Source organism: Centrocercus urophasianus, unplaced genomic scaffold (assembly GCF_019232065.1).
Source record: "Centrocercus urophasianus isolate 14NV4802_14NV808 unplaced genomic scaffold, USGS_Curo_1.0 seq_28, whole genome shotgun sequence".
NCBI classification, from domain to species: domain Eukaryota; kingdom Metazoa; phylum Chordata; class Aves; order Galliformes; family Phasianidae; genus Centrocercus; species Centrocercus urophasianus.
Window position 1 is genome coordinate 11,842,019 of NW_024884844.1, and position 19,581 is coordinate 11,861,599.

Sequence of the window (19,581 nt, forward strand, 5' to 3'; positions counted from 1 at the left end):
CCCCCCCCCCCCCCCCCCCCAAAAAAAAAAAAAAAAACCTTAGGAAGATGAGTACACTGTATTTCTTCAATTCAGTGCTGATATATCTGATTTCCCTCCAGGACAGACCAAACATTAAATAACACTGAACAGCCCGACTGCGTAACTAAAATACTCGCAATGAAAAGTTTTCACTCTCAGCTTATTTCCTAGTTTACAAAAGCTCTTATCAAAAAAGCTCTCTAAATTGGAATTAGTGAGTGATCCAGGTCTCTAAAGCCCAGGGACTGGAAGTGAAGATTTCTTAATTATACCAGCAGGGGCTTGATTTCTATTCTTAGTGCAGCTGGGTAATGTTGTTAGGTTCTTGCCGAGCACCGTTTTTCATTGGCAGGGATAGCCCCTGGTTTGCTTTGACTAAAATACAGAGCTCTTTAAATTGAAGCATCTTCACATACATGTGCAGAGGAGCACATGCTTTCCAGTCACACCCCCAGCCAGCTCTTCAACAGAACCTATCTTCTTTTATAGTGCAATAGCTCCTTTCTTGGGAATTTAATTACCATTCTCAGAGCTTTACCTATTTTTCTTGCAACGCTTTTCCTCCTGCAGGTTGTTTCTGCAATACCTTACTTCTCATTTCCGGGTTAGAGACAAAACCTGAAGTGGCAGTTGAGATCATGTCCCTAATGACAAATAGCAACATAAGAATCACCAATGTTAAAAACTTCCATCCACAGCAGACCTGCAGTTTACTAAAATATATCCAATGTTGGGAGCTCCCACCAAAATCAACCCAAACTCATGTTACACAGGACCACAATCCAAAATTTTACCCCAAGAAAGAAATCACTGCAGATTGACTCAACTAGATCTCAAATCCTTAGAACATTCTAATAAAACAACTCGCAGAGCATTTTGCAAAGTACAACACGTGCCCATAGCTGCAGTTTAAGTATATCGGAGTTTGGGGGTGGGGGAAAGGTAGCGTGTTAGTTTATCTTCTTAAGGCTCCTGGTCAGAATCCAAAGAATTGGGTTCAACCCCCAAATAGGTCATATATTTTCCTCTTCAAAATATTTGGCTCATGCTGGCAACGCTCTGAAGACAAATGAACTCTGGACTCTGAACAAGACAGAGCTGCGGTTGTTAAAGCAGCTATTTAAGTCTTGTGAGCTGATGGTTACTAGTTGCCTTCTCAAGAGGGCTAGCAGTCATCTGCAGCATCTCTTCAGCTTTCACAGTGTGCCTAGACAACTCCAGCAGGGCAAGTCAACCGCGTGTCAGAGCAACCGGTGGTCACACATGATGCTATTAGACACAGGAATGTAAAGATGCAGTATTTCTACCCATTCAAACTGCCTTATCAAAATTCAGACTTGCTTGCTGGGAACTGCTCTCTCTTTGCTACCTTTTCTGCCAAAACCCAACTGTAACAACAAAAGTTTATAAACAATGAAAATTCCAGCTGCTTGACATCAGCAGTGTGAAGCTTTCACTTCACACTGATACAAATATTTACCCTGAGCTCTGACAAAGCTTTCCTTGCCCACGTCGCCCTTAATCATACATTTTTCCTTGATTGAGTTATGCTTTCCAGTACGTGATTTGCTCTGGTTTACTTTTTAACACATCCCAGAGGCTTCGTCAAAATCAGCTCAGTGCAGGCCATGTCATTTGGTAGCTGCCAAACACGCTACTCAGAAGGACCCTGGCAAATAGAAAAACAGCATCTTTTTCTAACTGCCCTAATAAACGTGTTTGGTCGTTTCTGACCACCATTTATTTCTTAGGTCCTGCATATCCATAAAGCAATGAGCCAAGAAAATAAACAGAAACACACTCGTTTTCCTTCTCATCTACTCCCTTGGGACAACACACTGACTTCTTTGGCACCTTATAGCTGAGAAACTGCAAACTATCGAGGATTCACTTATTATTATTTATGAGGCAGATTATTAATGGAGGGAAGAAAAAATAAGGAACGCCTTTTTTTTCCCCCCCTGTATTAATACTTGCAAAACTAAGTATACAAGAATTGAAAAAACATATCTACCTGAACAGATAGGAACATCAGCCTATATTGTTAAGTATAATTAAGTATATTCTTCCAAAAGAAAAGAAAACTGTGAAGTTTCTCAGTTACACTAGAATAAACCCACTGAAGTCTATCAAGGAGAACAATCTCATCTACTAACCAGGGGAAGGAAGCTTGCTTTAATCTATTCACTAATAAAATGTATTTATATTCCAGTGCAATAATCAATGCAAAGTTACTCTGTCACTTATTTCCACCCTTTTCCTTTTTGATACCTCTCTGCATCCCAGTTTGAACTGAGAAGGAAAACAGAACTGAGAATGCTATCACTTGAAAAATAAGACTGAGATGTCCCAAATCCATCTACTATTACACTAATAATTTGGAGCACATATTCTAACGTTCCAGCTGAGTTGTTTCAAACCTGAATACTTCAGTCCTCCATTTCACAGCAAATTTTTCTTTCCAGGTGTGTAAGATCTCACCATCTGAAAGCTTGCCTATTACTGCTCTTTCACATCAGAAGCAAGAAAAAAATTGGGTAATATTTTGTGGCCTAATAAATCCCTAATTCAGCTCAAAGCCAGGCAGTAAACATTAGAAAAATGTAAATGAATATTAACAAGTGTTTCAATCTTCCAATAATACAAAAATTCCACAAACATTCCAAAGTACTGGGAGTTTAAGTTCTGCACCGTTCATGCCTGGTGATGTAATTTAAAGATGCAGTCCTGAGTCCAATCTTGGCTCCAGTTTGGAAGTAACCCCTGCAGGTTTCTGGAGAAGTAGCAAAAGCAATTTAGGAAGACTTTTTGTCTGGCAAATTCTTAAGCAAGTGCCAGATTCACACACAAAGCTGGTCAGTGCCCATACAGCAGCTGCAGTGAGTGTTCACCTCTGATTGAAGAACCACCACTCTGGGCAGCCCCAGTCCCAACACGGCAGGAATGGGGACGACTGAAACTTGTGATAAGCCCAAATTAGAAAAATAAACCTTGAGAATTTAGAGTGCAGATTAGATTTCCCCTCTCACATTTTTCTACATTGTCCCAGATAAACTTCACATTCTAAATCCATTTGCATCTCCTTGCTTCAGCCTTTGAGTATTTCCTATATTCAAATTGAAGGTGCATGCTGAATGTTTTGAAATCTCCAAGTAAAAACACACTTTAATGTTAAAGTCATTTAGGAGGACATGCTTCAAGTACTCATATCTTCTCCTTCTGTCTCTGTATACATATATATATAGTATACGTCTCTCCCTCCCTCTCTCTAAAATTTGATTCTGTTACGACATTGGGGATATTTTAACACTTACATCAAGGCAGTATGACAAATCCAATAATTGTTTATTTTGTGGTTTCTGTCAGCCATAGAAATGTATTTTCATCACATGAATGTTTGGAGTACATTTAGAAATAAAAATCATGACCAATATTTGGTGCCTAAACATCTCAAAACAACCAAGAAAACGAATCATCAGAAAGAGATGAAGTTTGTTCTGTTCTTCTTACATTGAGTTTAAAATTAAAAAATAAATAAATAAATAAATAAAAAATCCACATAAAAAATAAGCATAACACATTGACCACATGAAAACAGACTGAAGTGATGACATTTACTTTACCTAGCCAGATGTATTCATGTCTCAAGCTGGATATGCATAACGTCCTCAATAGTCAAGGAAGAGAAACAGGTCCCACACTAGGATGGGATTTCTTTAATTGCAAGGAAAAAATATAAAGCTTAGTTCAGCTGTCTAGCAAAAGTTCCTTCCAAAAAAGAAGGAAAAGACCTTCCAAAGTTGCAACATGAGTCTGGACAGAACTTCTAATTAGACAGTTATTTTCAGTCAGTTCAGCCCCAAAATGCTTTATATCAGAACTGAGTATCCATCTTTGTTGAAGGCAGTAGTACCCAAGTGACTGATTTATCTACAGGCAATCAGCAGGTACAGACAGTGCAAGAGAGGTAATGTCAAGAAAAGCAAATCCAACCCACGTGCCTCCTGCACCAACACATCTCAGCAAACTGATCTGCAAAGCAAGAGCGGAGTTTCACATGATCTTACAGGTTATGAACTTGGGTTTTAATAAAATGATCAGGCTTCATAAATTGAAGAGAAAAATAGATCATCTATAGAAAGCTGTCATTCAGGGAGCTGAAGTTCAGGGATGGAACCAGTCGAAGGATAGCCTGACCATCTCCCCTCTAGCTGAGTGCCCTTACTCCCAGGAGAGGTCGATCACCAATCACTGATCAGAGGGGAAACAAACATTAAAATCTAAGGAAAATGGAAGAAAGAAGTTCTTGATTTCTCACCTTACTGAAATACTTGGTCATGAGTGAAGTAAATTATTTGGATGGAAGACACCTTAAACTCTCTCAGTCTCCCTTCAACAGAATTGAAGATACAAATCTTTCCTCACTTCTGACTACACTGAGAAAAATATCAGAACTGTATTCAGATAAGATCCCTTCATTGAATTGGTCTGTTCAACACGTACCTTTTGTATAAGGGCACTGACTGACAAAAGGTCAGGTCTAAACAAGTTAGCTAGTAGATAATTCATCCTCATGTGCTTTAAAGTTTAAAGCCTTCCCATCACCGCAGTGGAAAAAAAGCTGTATGAACACTGAAACTTCAATTGTACTGAAGATCTTCCTGGAGTTTGATAGGACTCAGCAGCTGCAAAGGTAGAGGTGTTCTCCACATGCACTTCTCTCAACAGCTTCTATATTCTTCATCCTTCTCAATGATCACAAGGTTAATTACTATCACCAACTTGCAGACTGACTTCCTTTCTTGAAGAGACTTAGGTATTCTGCTTCCTTTCTGACCAGACACAAGATATCCACAATGTGGGTTTCAATTTTACCAGGCTGCATTTGAGGCTATAATATCAAACCAAGACATGTTATCTGAACTCCTGTCCCTGCACCCACGCTTGGTTTTCTCTATGTACTTGTTGGGCATCTCATTCCTAGGTTCAGAGTCAGTAGAGGGAGCACAAGAGCACAAAGTATTATGAATACCTACAAAGAGTGAACTCTGTTTGAGAGTTGTTTTTCTTGGATGTTACCATCCATCTCACCAGAACACAGAAGCATAAAATCAGGCAAGACCATCATAATGCTTTGAGAGATAACCCCAAACCAAAAGAAAGTAGAGATTAAAGGCTGAAAAGCCCTAATAGGGGCAGAAAAACAACTGTTTTTTGAAACCAGACATCTTCAACACAATGTAGAACAGTTCCCTATTTCTGTAATGGCTGCAATGGATTTTGACCACACTCAGTACATAACTCAAGAAAATTAAGCGTTATTCACTGGGATCAAACGAGACTTATCAATTATGTTGAGATAAATCAAGAAAAAAAAAAAACCTCAATTATGGATACTGCAATCAAATCTCAGGTTCATCTAAAATTTGCTGAAATTCTAGAGTTTCTCAAGAATTTCTCACATCTGGTTGATGGAAATCCCTCGATTCAGCTTGAATGAACTTTGTGTGATTTAAGTTTGGTTTTTTTTTTTAAATCACAAAAAGGGAAATTCAATTATTTTTCATGGTTTTGGCTTGAAATCAAGTACAACATCACATTTCTAAGCAAGCTTCATTTCTACTTTTCAATTTCATTTTAACCTCAGAGTAAGATCAGGAGGACAAAATTATTTATTTATGAATGTAAAACTAGATTTTTGTTGGAGTTATTCCAGCATTATGCCATTTTAGATGGATACTTTGACTTGATTTTTGAGGCTGAAGAGGAAAAAAGTTTTTCCATGAATCCTTATAACTTGCTGGGCTGAACATTCTTCTCATCGTTGTGCAAAAAACTGCACAAAAAGCAGCATAGGAATGCCTACCAGAGGGCTGAGTGCAGTTTTGTGACTAAGTGCATGTGAGAAGCTCTTCCATGTCGTCTCAAAATAATCACACAAGTTACTGTTAGTCAACACTGAAAGTTCTGCAGTCCCTCTAATCATTGGGCTTATAATCAGTTAAAATACCCTACCCCAAAAATGATCAAGACAGTTTTGTCTACTTCTCCAAATCAATAATTTGTAAAACCAGATGCATCACTGCTTTACTTCCTACTTTTTCAGATATGAAGCGTTGAATACTACATAGCATAGCAGAATAATAGGGATGGAGGAACAAGTGAGAATAAGAAACCAAAAAATTCAGTTGGCTTCAAACAAAGTCTAGCACACATTAAACCTCTGTAGAGCCATTCAATTATTTCCTTATACACGAACAAACTCATCCTAGAAAAGATTCAGAAATAAAGATATCCTGGAGTATTTGAATACTTAAGCATTCACAGAGACCACTGAAGTACCTAGCAGTACTTTTTGGACAGCTTAGGTAACATATGCTGGCTACTCGGAAGCTTAACTACCACTATTGGACTTCACAAAGCACCCATGTTGTGTGAGGATGCAGTAATGACATCCTTCTCATTCATGAATCATTTTCTCATGCTGCCTTGTTCCCATCTCATGTGAGTCAAGACTATTTTCTTCCACATTCAAATATTTATTGACATACTTTCAGCAAACATGAATCCACCATCATTAAAGCACTACATTTCTTGCACTTGTTTAAAGCAGGAACCCATTCTGAAAGGTCAGTATGTATAAACAGTATATTTATTGGCTTCCAATTAACTATATCACATCCATGCAGCTGAAAGTTATCCTTGTAACAGCTAAGCTTTGCAAAATCAAGTTCATTATATACATAACATGGGTTATATAAGAAACAACAGCAGCAAGACTACCTCGTCACATCCAGGCCATTACCTCTGAGATGATATTCCTATGAGCTTAACTGTTATCTTAAGCCCTGGTGAAGATTTGTATCTGCATGTATGAGACGTGGAAACGATTTGGGATTATTGGTACTTTCAGCTTTGGCCATTTCACAGTGAGAGACCAATAACTGCTAGAAACTGACTTGCTGAAGTTAAGAGCCTTCTGAAAGATGAACTCCTTCCAATTTAGACCAAATGAGTCCAAAGTCAGCACCCAAAAAACAGACTCAAAGTAATTTAAAAGAAGTCTTAATAACTAAATACTATTTCACATTCCATTAGAAGAAACAGTTAAAAGTTAAAGATCAATTCTGAACTACAGAATATTTTTAAAAAGCCCTGCTTACAGAATAAAATCTCAATGTCATTTCCACTTCCAATAAGCTAACATGAAACTACAGTATGTTTGAAAACACTACATATTAACTGAGAACACTGACGCATCACTGATGATAGTATCAGCGTGCACACGATGCTTTTGTAAAACATGAGAGATGGCACTAATAAAAAGACAGAAGTAATCTGACTTCATGGGGACTCAGAAAAGCACACAATGCTGTACTACTGTACTGGCAGGTAATCTACTGCCTCTTTAAATAAATCTAAATATTAGGTCTAGGAAGGATCAACCTGAGAAAAATGCTAAAATATAACTGCTAAAGTTAATACTTACTTAATACTTGCCTTTCTACAAGACTTTAAATGAAAAGTCTCTCCAACCATTATAAGATGTACAGTCTTAATCTACATTTCAATAAGATATTTAAAGGCAATGCTGAAACTGTCAAGGACCCTTTCTTAAGCCTGAGAGAGGCCTACAAAGGAATGCTGACAGCTTCGTTTTCTGTGACACGGAAGCATTATTTTATCACCAAAACATTATTATGTTCCTATTCGTTTTTAATGCTTCTCTTTGCAGCCTCTTTGCAACCCCCAGAGGTGTTCAGCAGCACAAACACACGATAGGAGTACTCGTGTTGTCAAGAGCCCTTATGATAAAGGTAGATGAAGAGATGGGTGTAGACATACTTTTTTTTTTTTTTTTTAAATCAGAAAGGCCAGTAGTTACACTCAAATCAAGTTTCTCACTGAGATACTCATACAGTAAAACAGTTTGAACGACGCTTTGCAGAGTAATAGCCATAGAAGTATGGAAGGATTTTAAGTGCATCTTCCTCTCAGCTTACACACTTACTGTTAATACTAGTTTAAATTTCTGTATGCTAAAACACACTTTTTTTTTCCTTTTTTAATCTTTGTTATAGATGCATTAAACATTGCAGGTCAAACACCTTGTTAAATTAACTTTTCCATTAATAACGTGGCTGCAGTTAAAAAAGCTTTTATTCTTGTGTGAATGTGTACATACAGACCATAAACAGCTCCTAATTAGTCACATGTGGATTCAAATGCAGACTCGTGTGCTATAAACCAACACCAAAGTATGTAAGAAACTGTCAGTCAGATCAAAAGTCAATCCAAAATCATCCCATTTGCAGAGCTGAGACGCTGTCACAGTTAGTTAGCCATAAATGTTTAAAACAGCAACCAAACTTTTATTCTAATTGAGCATGAGTTGAAAGGCTGCACACTTTGATGTCTTCGCTTTTATCATTTGTATATAGCTTAAAACAGCAGATTTTTTTCCTTCTCCTAGAAATAGGAGACATTACTTCTTATTGAAAATATACAGGTAGGTCAGACTGAATTTTGGAGCCAACGTATGGTTTGCAATCATGCATGTAATCACTTACAGCACCAGTCTTTAAAGAACTGCAATTACAGTACTTTCTCATTACTATTTAACCTTTCCTTCCTGTCAATTGTTGACCAAATCTTCTTAAAAAGAAAAATTCATCTTCAGAATATTATCTGGAATGAAGTCCTACATCGCTTAGGCAAACTGATCCCAAGACTTCAATGGCATCATCATTTCCAATCCTTTAATGTTTTTCAGAAGGAAAGACAGCAATGAAGCTTATTTATAGGCATCTGCTCAAATATGCTTCCTGCAATCTGAGAACACGTTAACCGAAACTTGAGAGGCAGCAATGAAAAGTCCAGACCTAATCTTATTACAGCAACGCTATTAAATAAGAGGAACGATGCTTAAAACATGAGTTGGGCAGAACAAACGCAGCAGAGGAGACTCTCAGTGCTACAGCTTGAAGCAGAGCACGAGCACAGCCTATGAAGCATCTCAGACCACCCCTCCTTTTGAGGGGACAACAAATAACAGCAACAGTCGAGTTTGAAATACCAATATTCCTACCTCTGCCTATCAGAATCTAACCAAAATCCCAAGTAAAATGGTCCCATCTTCAAAAGATGATGCAGCATTCCTCAGACTCATCTCCTATCCGATAGTTTGTGTGTATGCTGGGTGATCTGGGATTAGGATTAATGCTGCCCTCCACAGGAGGAGATTGGGAAATATCACTACACTTGTGTGGTCTGCTATCAAAACAGTACTGGACCCATACCCACGCGTAGGTCCCTACATCATTTTTCTCCCAGTAGGATACAAGCCTCTGTCAAAAACTTCACCAACTACCAGCACTGATCTAAAAAGGGAGCAAGGTGAAGGGCAGAGGAGCTCCACACTCCTCTTTGATGCCCTCCATACACCCTCATGGGGCAGCAGCTCCATCCCTTTCTCCCAAGAAAACCTGCATAGTACTAGCATGAATTTATTGCAGTACATCTGAGGAAACATTCAACAACATTCTGTGTGAATAAAAGGAGAAATTGAGAAAGAGAAGCTCAGTGAAGCTCTGCTTGCCTTTGGCATGGAATTGCAGCTTTCTTTGCTTTTGCTTTCTTATGGCTTGTGTAAGTTTTGTACCAAAATTCATAAGGGTGTATACATATACGTATCACTACCAGCTGTAACTCATGCTTACAGAAAGTGAAAATTTACCTAGCTCCATAAAGGAGCACACAACCACAGATATCACTAGAAGCAGCAATTTAACTTCCATTCTTCAAGGAAGGTACCTGACAACGCAACATCATCTCTCTATAGAAATCACTATGCAGTGTCCATGAACCCAAAACTGTAGCTGGGACCAAGAAACCTTCATGTTAGGGAGTGCACAAAAACACACCAAGGAACAAACTCAAGTTCTAAACACCTAAGCAACAGATGTGAGGGGCATGAGAAAACTATGACTTTTTCATTGAATCACCAAGGTTGGAAAAGACCTCCAAGACTATCCAGTCCAACCATCCACCTACCACCAATATTCTCCCACTGAAGCAAAGGAGACTGATTCTGTTCTCACCTTTTTAATTTTGGTTTTAGCATAACTTCATTGCTTCCAAGATGAGATAATGCAACCTTTGATGATTTGTCCAAGCACAGCCCAGATTTCTGTGGTAAAGCCATGAATGCTGCACAGCCTGATGTCCATTCATGACACCATCCTAATTCCCATGATCAGTAAGCCAAAAGCTGATTAGAGAGAAAGTCTCCTCTAAAATGATTCCCATTGAAACAGTGCCCAACATGTTCTCTCCAGAGACACTTTGTCAGGGTTTCTGCTCTCCCTCCCTGCCATGCTGAAGAAGATGCCAGGTATACTGGCAATGGGGAAGGGAGTCATACAACTTAACTGTAGTTTGGAATGGCAAAAAGGTTGCAGGACCTATGGGAACAGGACATCTAGCAGTGATTGTGGCCATTATTTTTCTCTTTTACAGCACTACCTTTTCAACTGTGCTCGAGATCTTCGTTGTTGTCTAGTACCCTGCAGCACTGGCCTGATGTGATGAGACTTCAGCAAAATACAACAGATAAAAGCATACACGGCAAGTGTGACTAATTGCAATGACAAGGTTGGGTTGGAGGTAACTTGTGAATGATCTAGTGAATTGAAAATGCCTGCACACTGTGCCTAGAAGCAGTGAAAAGAGAATACGGGCAGTGCCAGTTGCACGCTACAGGCAGGAGCCTTGCTGAGAACACAGGAGAAACACACCATACCTTATTAACACGCCCAGCTTCTCAACAAGCTCTTTTGAAAACAAATATATAGCATCAGCAATCAACCATATTATTATTAATAATGCAGTTAAAATGTGCAGAGGAGGTGAATTTGGTATGAATCCAGCATCTGAATTATGTACTATTGAAATGAAAATCTTTGCTTAGGTACCCAGAGAACATAGACACTGCTATAAAAACCCAGTACGCAACATACAAAGACACACAACTAACTAAAACCCAGCTCAAGTCATGAATAAAAACAATGCAGTAATTTTTTTGCACTCTAGAGCATCTTTCATTCATGGTTCAAAAATCATTCTGCACACACATTCCCTGGTAAATACAACAACTTAGTACAACAGATGAGGAACAGTATTGTGGTTTTCAGGAAGGGAAACTGAGTCAGGAATAACCCAGCATTGGAACACCAGTGAAATTATATTGATGGGAGCACATTAAAGATGCCACATCAGGCATCCTTATGTCATGACTAGTGTACCTTTGGGAAAGCTGGGCATTTCTTTACTTTCAGTCCTGAAGATAAATGCTGAGGTCCCTTCTGTGCCCCTAAGCCAACAAAATGGTAGACGTTCAGCTGTTATACACACTCTTTCATTTTATCATCATCCCTTGGGTACTTTTCATTACCTCTATGAACCTACAAGAATAAAATCATGCAGTACCTGCATTTAGATATGTTCTGCTAGTCAGATCAAAGCTTACGCTATCACCATAAACCTCACAGTGACACAGCATGATACATCCCTAAGCTCACAGAAAAGCACAGAACTTTCCCTATGGCAGTTAAACCCTAGAAAATTTAGTAAAAGGAAAATCGTAAGCAAAGAATGCAATCATGGTACTCCACTATTTGTGCCAAGATTGTAAGTCACAATAGCATCTTGCATCACTACAATACTTAATATTCGTTGAAAAATACCTTAAAGTATAAACATGAGAATTAAAAATAATTGTTTCCTCTTGATAAGACTGTCCTGGAAAACAACAAAGTACTGCATCTCTAGGGAAGGTCTGGTATTTAATAATCTAGTTTTGTGTTTGCATGTTGTATGTTCCCAAAGTTATTCAACACCTTTACATTCCCACCAACCAACATCCAATAGGTCAATGTGCTCCTTAGAACTTCAGTTCCATAGCTTGTCCTCTACCTAAATACTACCATGGGATTTAAATTACTTCCAGACATTATTTTCATACTAACAGTAGATTGCAGGCCTGTACATACTTTACCCCTAATCTTTTTTCCATTGTGTTGCTGATAACCTCATTCAAATATAGGACGTACCTTTCCTTATGAAAGGCAGTGTTTCATTAACTCTGCTCAGGCTTTCATATTGAATACGAGATAAGTCTAATCATTTCCAACACTAAATCTGATGTTTTTTTTTTTTTTTCTTGAATCTCAAATTCAAATACTATTCTTTTAAAACTTATAGTTTGCATGTGATAGCCAAATAATTACTCCATACAGTGCTTGCCCCTAAAAGCACTACTTAGGTATTAAACAACTACTGCTTTTTTTTTCCCCCTTGATCTAAGCAGAATGATATTTTATATTTTATCATAAACTACAGATTAACAATCACAGCTAGAGAACAAACAAAACTCAGAACTCTTTGTTTCTGGAGGGACTTCAAGACAAGCAGCTTCCTTTTTGTATGCGCCATTCACATTTCCTTTCTGCACATGGAACACAGAGCCCTCACCTTTACACACACAAAGCATGTAAGTCCATTCATGGAACCACAAGTTGAGATTTCAGCTACATATTCACACTGTGCACTGCTTGACTGATGAAGAAGAGAGCACTGCAGACACTAAAAGACAGTGTAAAGAATTCAAATCCACTGTCCTAAGTGGATGATGCTCAAAGCCTCCAACAGGCTTAGCCTGATTTCCCACACTAGATTCAAATGACAAACAGAAACAAACAAACAAAAAAAACCTACCCACTGTCACTGAAGAATAAGATCTGCACAGGCAGGGATGCACCTTTCAGAGGCTCCAGAAGCATCCTATGCCATATATTGTGCTGTTTTACTGTGCTCAGGGGGCACAGAGTTTGGTTGGGTCAAGGGTTGAACGTTTCTAAACAAGAGAGTTGTATCTCATAACTATTTCCAAACTCATTTTTTATTTTCTGTAAGTGAATAAGACTGGATAGCATGAGAAGAAGAGTGAAATCTTTCATTTATTTTTCCATCTTCAACAACATTCAAGAGCAGAAGTCAGTACCAAGGCTACAACATTGATCCCTTCTGATTACCTGGTTAGCAGCCACTGAGTTAGAAGAATTATGATTGTTTTCTTTTAAAATCGAAGTGACAAAAGATAGTACTTTCAGCACTCCTTAAGCCAACCAAATCTAACATGGGACACAGATACAGTCATACACTACTTACCTTTTAAGTTTCAGGTTGGCCTAAACAGTTACTAACTGAGTGACTTAAAGCCCAAATCTAAACTTTTACACATTTCTAGGTTTATGTTTGCCTTTTTAGTTCTAAACCCAAGCTGCCCCCACGGGAGCAAACACTTTCTCTCTCATTCAAAAATTCTTACTTAAAAGTTATTGTTAAAAATAAAAACAACCCCAAACCAACAGCATTTGTTTCCACCTCTTTGTTGTTATAAGCCAAGATCTCTCATCCTTGTTGATTAACGATGCTAGCCAGTGGCCACTGACATCTGATTACCATCGAAAATGTGCTTTCTCTATTAAAAAATTGGCTAATACTTTAACAGAAACATTATTCAGAAGTTATACTCCCACATCTTAAAATTCAGAATATTCTGTCAGGCAGAAAGGGATAGAAAAACATGTCCCAACCCCCCTCCCCCCCTTGCTTTTCATATAGCTGACGAAAAGAAAAATGTTTCCAGTTTGGCTGTGCATTATGCTGTAAATTTGTCACACATCTCTAATCATTTCTACTAAATGTGGTTACTAGCTTCAGTGACAGTTCTGTTGGGAGGAAATCACAATCCTCAAGAAAAGTGCACATTTTATTAGTTTCTTTTTGAAAATTGTTATCATTGCTGCAAACATGTCTCCACTGGAGAAGTGGGATACTAAGGAAGCCATCGCAAGGAGGAGGATGTGAGACATCTTATCACAGCCCTGAGTGGGAGTGCATCTCCTTGTAGTTGCTGTAATAGTGGCGGTAATTCTTTACTAAAAGGCCATAATGATAACATCTAGAAAATGGCACAGTGCTCCCTGAAAAGTAACATGAATATCCCTGAAATATTCCTGAGCTGGATGATAACCAGCTGCAAACAAAACAAATTAATTCATAACGATTTTATAGCCACATACAGTATTGCTTTAAAGATAAATAGGTGAAGGGAGCTTCAAAAGAGGATTTCTGAGCTGCCTCGCTTTTTAAAAATAATAATAATAATAATCTGAAGGAGGAACAGCTTAGCAAAGGGGAAGCTCCAAAAGCGCCGTTTCAAGTGTTTTGTTTTGTTTTCAAAACATATTTGATTGAGAACAAAAGGAGGATGAGGAAAGTCTAAGCGGAGTTCTCAATTGAAAAGAGATGACTGGGAGGGCAGAACTTTGGTGGAAGGTTTCCGTTACATACTGTACACCCAGTCTCCAGGCAGAACCGGGAAGAACGAGCCAAAACGCTGAACGCCATCAATGCCATTCTGGCTTTTGAATGAATGTGACAGTGAGAGACTGTGGGAAGCTGCTGAACACAAATGGGAAATTTGCAAGCGAAGAATTATAATAATCATCTCCCATAACAGTCAGGTCAGGTTTCGAGGTTTTTTTTTTTTCCTTCCTCCTTCCTTCTTCCCCCATTCTTGCTGGGTACAGTTTAGCTGGCACATTTTGTCCAGGATACTTTTAAGAAGCATCAGAAATGTGCTGTTGTGATAAATAGATTACTCAGACTGTAAGCACGGACAAGCAGCAGCCAAGAATCTCAGTGAACTCCACTGACTGCCCTATACCTAAGAAAGAACTTGGGCAGGTATAAATCATTACTCTTCCTTATTTCTAAAGCCACAGCTGCTGCAATCAGCTCTCTTTTGAAGTCAGTGCAGTGTAGCAACTCCCCAACCGGGGAGATGGCAGGCAAATATGTGCCCTCTGCAAAACAGATCCGCCATAGACCTTTAGCATCCTAAAGTCCAGAACAAAAGACCTGGGCTTCAGTCAGCCCATCGGGTTACCACACCAACTAGAACCAAAGGCAGTACAAGTTAGCTCGTTATTCTGCAGTAGCAGCCCAGATGCATCTCTTGACCACCACACAAAGCAGCTGATGCCAATTTCAGGGACCCACACATTCACATGTTTACCCATTTGAATGCAAGAAGTTTCAGCTGCCAAATCCTTTACAGTTCTCACTAACCCATGCCCCCCAAGTCCCCAGTCAGAGCTCAGCAATCCAAACACTTAACGTCACAAAAACCCTGTTTTAAGCACTCAGACTTGCTACCTGGTTTGCACCCTTCCAAAATAGCCCATTTATTCTGGCGGAGGCACAAAAACAGTCGGCGCTGAAAGTTAAACCAGTTGTTCAGAGCTCTCGTAGCCTCCTGATGCTTTCTGAAAGCTTCCACTGCATCATGGTCAAGAAAACAGTAACACCCTGACCCAAAAGTCATTGCTCCTGCTATCAAGCATCACATCTTCTATATTGTTGCAGCTTTCCTGCATCTGTCACAGCACAGAGATTGTGCTGTTTGTTGCTGACAAAGTCTAATGTAGGAAACACACATCTCATTGTTAGACCACTATTTTAAAACAATCACTTTTCAGTTTTTTTCCCCTTAAGCCATTTGATTTTAATGTCTTCTTTGAAATAATTAGCAGTAACAAACAGCAATCCATTTAAACTCACAATCACCACAAGCTGGGCAAGTTCTTGCCTCTATTTGATCCACCATTACAATTATCACTTACGTCACATCGAGCAAAACCAGATACATTAGTATACTCATCCATGCCGAAGCCATGTCCAACACAAGAAAACAAGAATAAGCAGACTAATTCTTGGAAAAGCAGCATTTATTTTCTCAAACAAACCTAGTCTTGCTAGAGAGACCAGTCTTCCCAGATCTTTAACTTCATACTAAAACTCTCTTGATCTCGTTTGCACCTTCAACTGCCCATTCGCACCTACATTATGAACTACAAGAATACGTGAAAAGACACTTTTCATTGGATTCATTTGTAGTTTAACATCTCCTTTAGCAAACTTCAGCCCACAATTAAGGAACGTTCCTCTAAAGGGAGACAACAGGGAGAAGCCCCTAGAAAGCACTTAGGAGCCATTAAGGACAAGGACATCCCAAGGACACACAGCTGCATAGAAAAATAACCCAAGAAGAAAGAAAGACTAAACAACGATAGAAACTTCGTAGAAACACCTTAGGGACATGCACAGAATCTGTTACAACTCAGTATGGCACTTACTTGATCAAAACAGAACTTAGATATGAGGAACAGTACTGAATCTTAAACCAAGCTATTATTTCTGCCTTCCATGGCCGTTGCAGATTCTCTCCACTTAGAGCTGCCTCCAGTTTTACTCCAGAAAACCTGGATTTACTGAATTTAAAGCCCAAGGATCACAACAACTACAAAGACACCAGAACAAAGCCACCACAGAACTCAGACACAAGGTCAGAACAGTTTCATCACCCTTCACTTTTACCATCAATACTTGATATAAACCAACCAGACCACAGACCAAGAAAAACCTAAAACCAACAACAACCACGCTGAACTCCATCTGATAAGCCAAAACCTCCAAAAAAACTAAAAAGTAAAAATCCACACTGCACTTACCTTAACAGGCCACGGAGCTGCAAGCAACACACAGGACCTGATGGTAGCTCTGCAGAACCCCATTACTCGAGCAGCGGAGGAACTGAAGTAACACACAGTAGAGCTTCACAGCCATCCAGAAAGCCCATCCAGTCTCTTTTCTTGGGGCCAGGCAGAAGGAATTGTGGGAGGTGACTGCCTACCTCCAGCCCCAGGTGCTGCTCATCAGTAATTACTCTCTCAGCTGAGCTTCACCCAACCCAAACCCACCCCCTCCCAGAGTTCAGCGTTGAGCTCCAGGCTTTAGCAGCCACGTGTTTAATTCTAACAGCAATCAGCAAATGGCCTTCAGGTGTCTCTACAGCTGTAGAGGACTACAGTTACATTAGTTAAAACAAACGAAAACGTATCAAATGTTATTTTATTCCATACATTTCTTATTGTTTTCTCCTAACATTGAGCTACTTAAAAGCAAGAATTTTTTTTTAAATTAAAAAAAAAAAAAAGAAACCAAAAGCTTCAGTGATTCACTCTAACAACAAATTCCTCATAATGAGCTCCTTCAAACAAATAATACAGATTTTTAGCCATGTCTTCATACAATCTGCTTGTAGTACAACTATATCATCCACTGCATTTCTGGTGTAGCCTTCCCAAACCAAGAATTACCCACGTTTGACTAAACATTGTGTCGTGTGTGTTCTCCATGTCTTTGACTGTCCAAGCTCAACCTTTAAGATGAATTGTAAGAGCTCTCTGCTCCAAGAGTACTCTGTATATCCCTCAACATGATATGTGGGCTTTCCCTTCCTTAGGAGCATTTAACCTTTCCAAAAGCTAATTCCAAATGTGCAGTTTGCATTTTTGTGTGATTTCGGATGGTGTCAGTCTGGTGCTTTTATGAGTCAGATCCCCATAATGGCAAAGTGCAATTAGCACAGTTAAAGGCATCCGGTTTCATGATATTTTTGCACCTCATATTAAAGACGTATTTCTCATATACACTATTTTTACATAGCATATTATACTGACATCCCTGCAACAGTTCTATGGTTATCTTCCTTCAAACCAACTGCAAACTGTCAAAAAAGGACAGTGTTCTAGAACTTACCATTGTAAATAAAGTGGCTTTGATTTTCTTCCTTTTCCTTACACTCATTTGCTCCTAACATACAGTTTTCAGTAACCACACTGAATCACCTGCCTTGAAAAAGTTTTGCTGTTTGGTGATGCATCTGCTTTTACCTACTGGAGCCTCTCAGAGAACTCCCAGAATTGTAAAAATACAGGAAAAAAAATCTTAAAACAATACTCTGGAACTGAAACTTACTTTTTACTATTAATCCTTCTTTTTTTTTTTTTTCCCTAAAAAGACTGTCTGAAATTTTCTAAAAAGTGGGAAATATAAAGCATATAAAGCATATAAAAACATAAATAACAGCACAGCTGTAAAGACACCTACTTTGAAAAAAAACATCCATCTATTCATCTATTTATCAAAGATACAAGTAAGGCACAGAGCAGGTGGATAATAAAAGGACGCCACTTAACCACTTAGCTAATCTGTCCAAATTGGAAAGGAGATATTCAGACTCTGAGGTACTATTTAAATAAAGGAATATGCACCATGTGGTTCAAAGCATTGTATAACGTGTCATGTTAGAAATGCTAATATTCTAATAAATAGATATATCCCATCTCACATTCCTTTGGATTTAAAGCTTTGTGGTATTATAATATGCTAAGTTAAACATACAGGGGCCACAGAGCGAGGTGACACAAATGGCTGTGCAAATTACACACTGGTATGTGTGTGCAAGCTCCAGGAACTTGCAGCAGAGAAGGCAACGTACAGGGCCAGGAACCACATTACAATAGGGAGTAGCTGGGAAGAAGCAATAGGAAATAAATAAAATTATGTAAATTAATGCTATGCAAATTTGCCACATCTTTTTAAAAGGCAGCGAAATGCACGATATCTATTTCTCAACACAAATAATTGTCAAGATCCTGAGCACACTATATTCAAGGGGCTGATGCTGGGTGAATAAATATCAGGACTGATTATTTGACTGATTCTGGGATGTAAGTGGTTTTTCAGATAAACAAGACCAATGCCTGAAGCAAAATGCCCCAGTAAGATGGCCAGAAGAGTGCAGATAGGTGTCATACAATGGCATTCGATTAAAGATGACTGAATATGTTTTTCAATACTTTTTAAAACTGCAACTGAAAATCTTGGTTCTCATTGAATTGCATTTGTAAATTAGAAGCACACATCTTGAAGAATATTTTATTGTTTGGTCACAAACACTTTGAGTAATGAGCAGCTATTTCCTGACCAGCTCCCCACCGCACAATAACTCGAACAATGGCAATTCCATGAAGAAACCAAAACGATGGGAAGAAAACAAGTCTTCCAAGAACTCCCGTCAATCATCTGCTGACTGCGGTGTAAAACTCTGACCACTAAGGCTAGAATTCAATTCAACAAATTAAAAGAACTAAGCAAATTATTTCATGCTTCTTAAAGGCAAGAAGTCGGGAAACGCAGGACCGCGACCCATACCATAGCTGTGAGCAAACGCGTTACACAACCCAAACGCACTCCATCTCCTTCACACGTAGAAAGATGTATACACAAGGATAGATGTTTACAGGAGGTTTACTTTGTTTCCTTTGCCTGAAGGAAGCATCACACGAGTACCTTGGGGCTCAGCCATGACGCGCTCATTTACGGTGCCACTGAATGCGTAGGTACGCCTGACTGTGAACCAACATACTGCTGTCGCTGGGGACAGCAGGTTCTTTCATCTTCCTAATGGACATTCCTCTATGAATGTCTGTGGCCTACCTGACTATAATCCTTTAAATTTTAATTCACTTTACATTTAGCCAAGTCATAAATACCATTTAGGTACCAATATTCTGCTTTATGCAATCC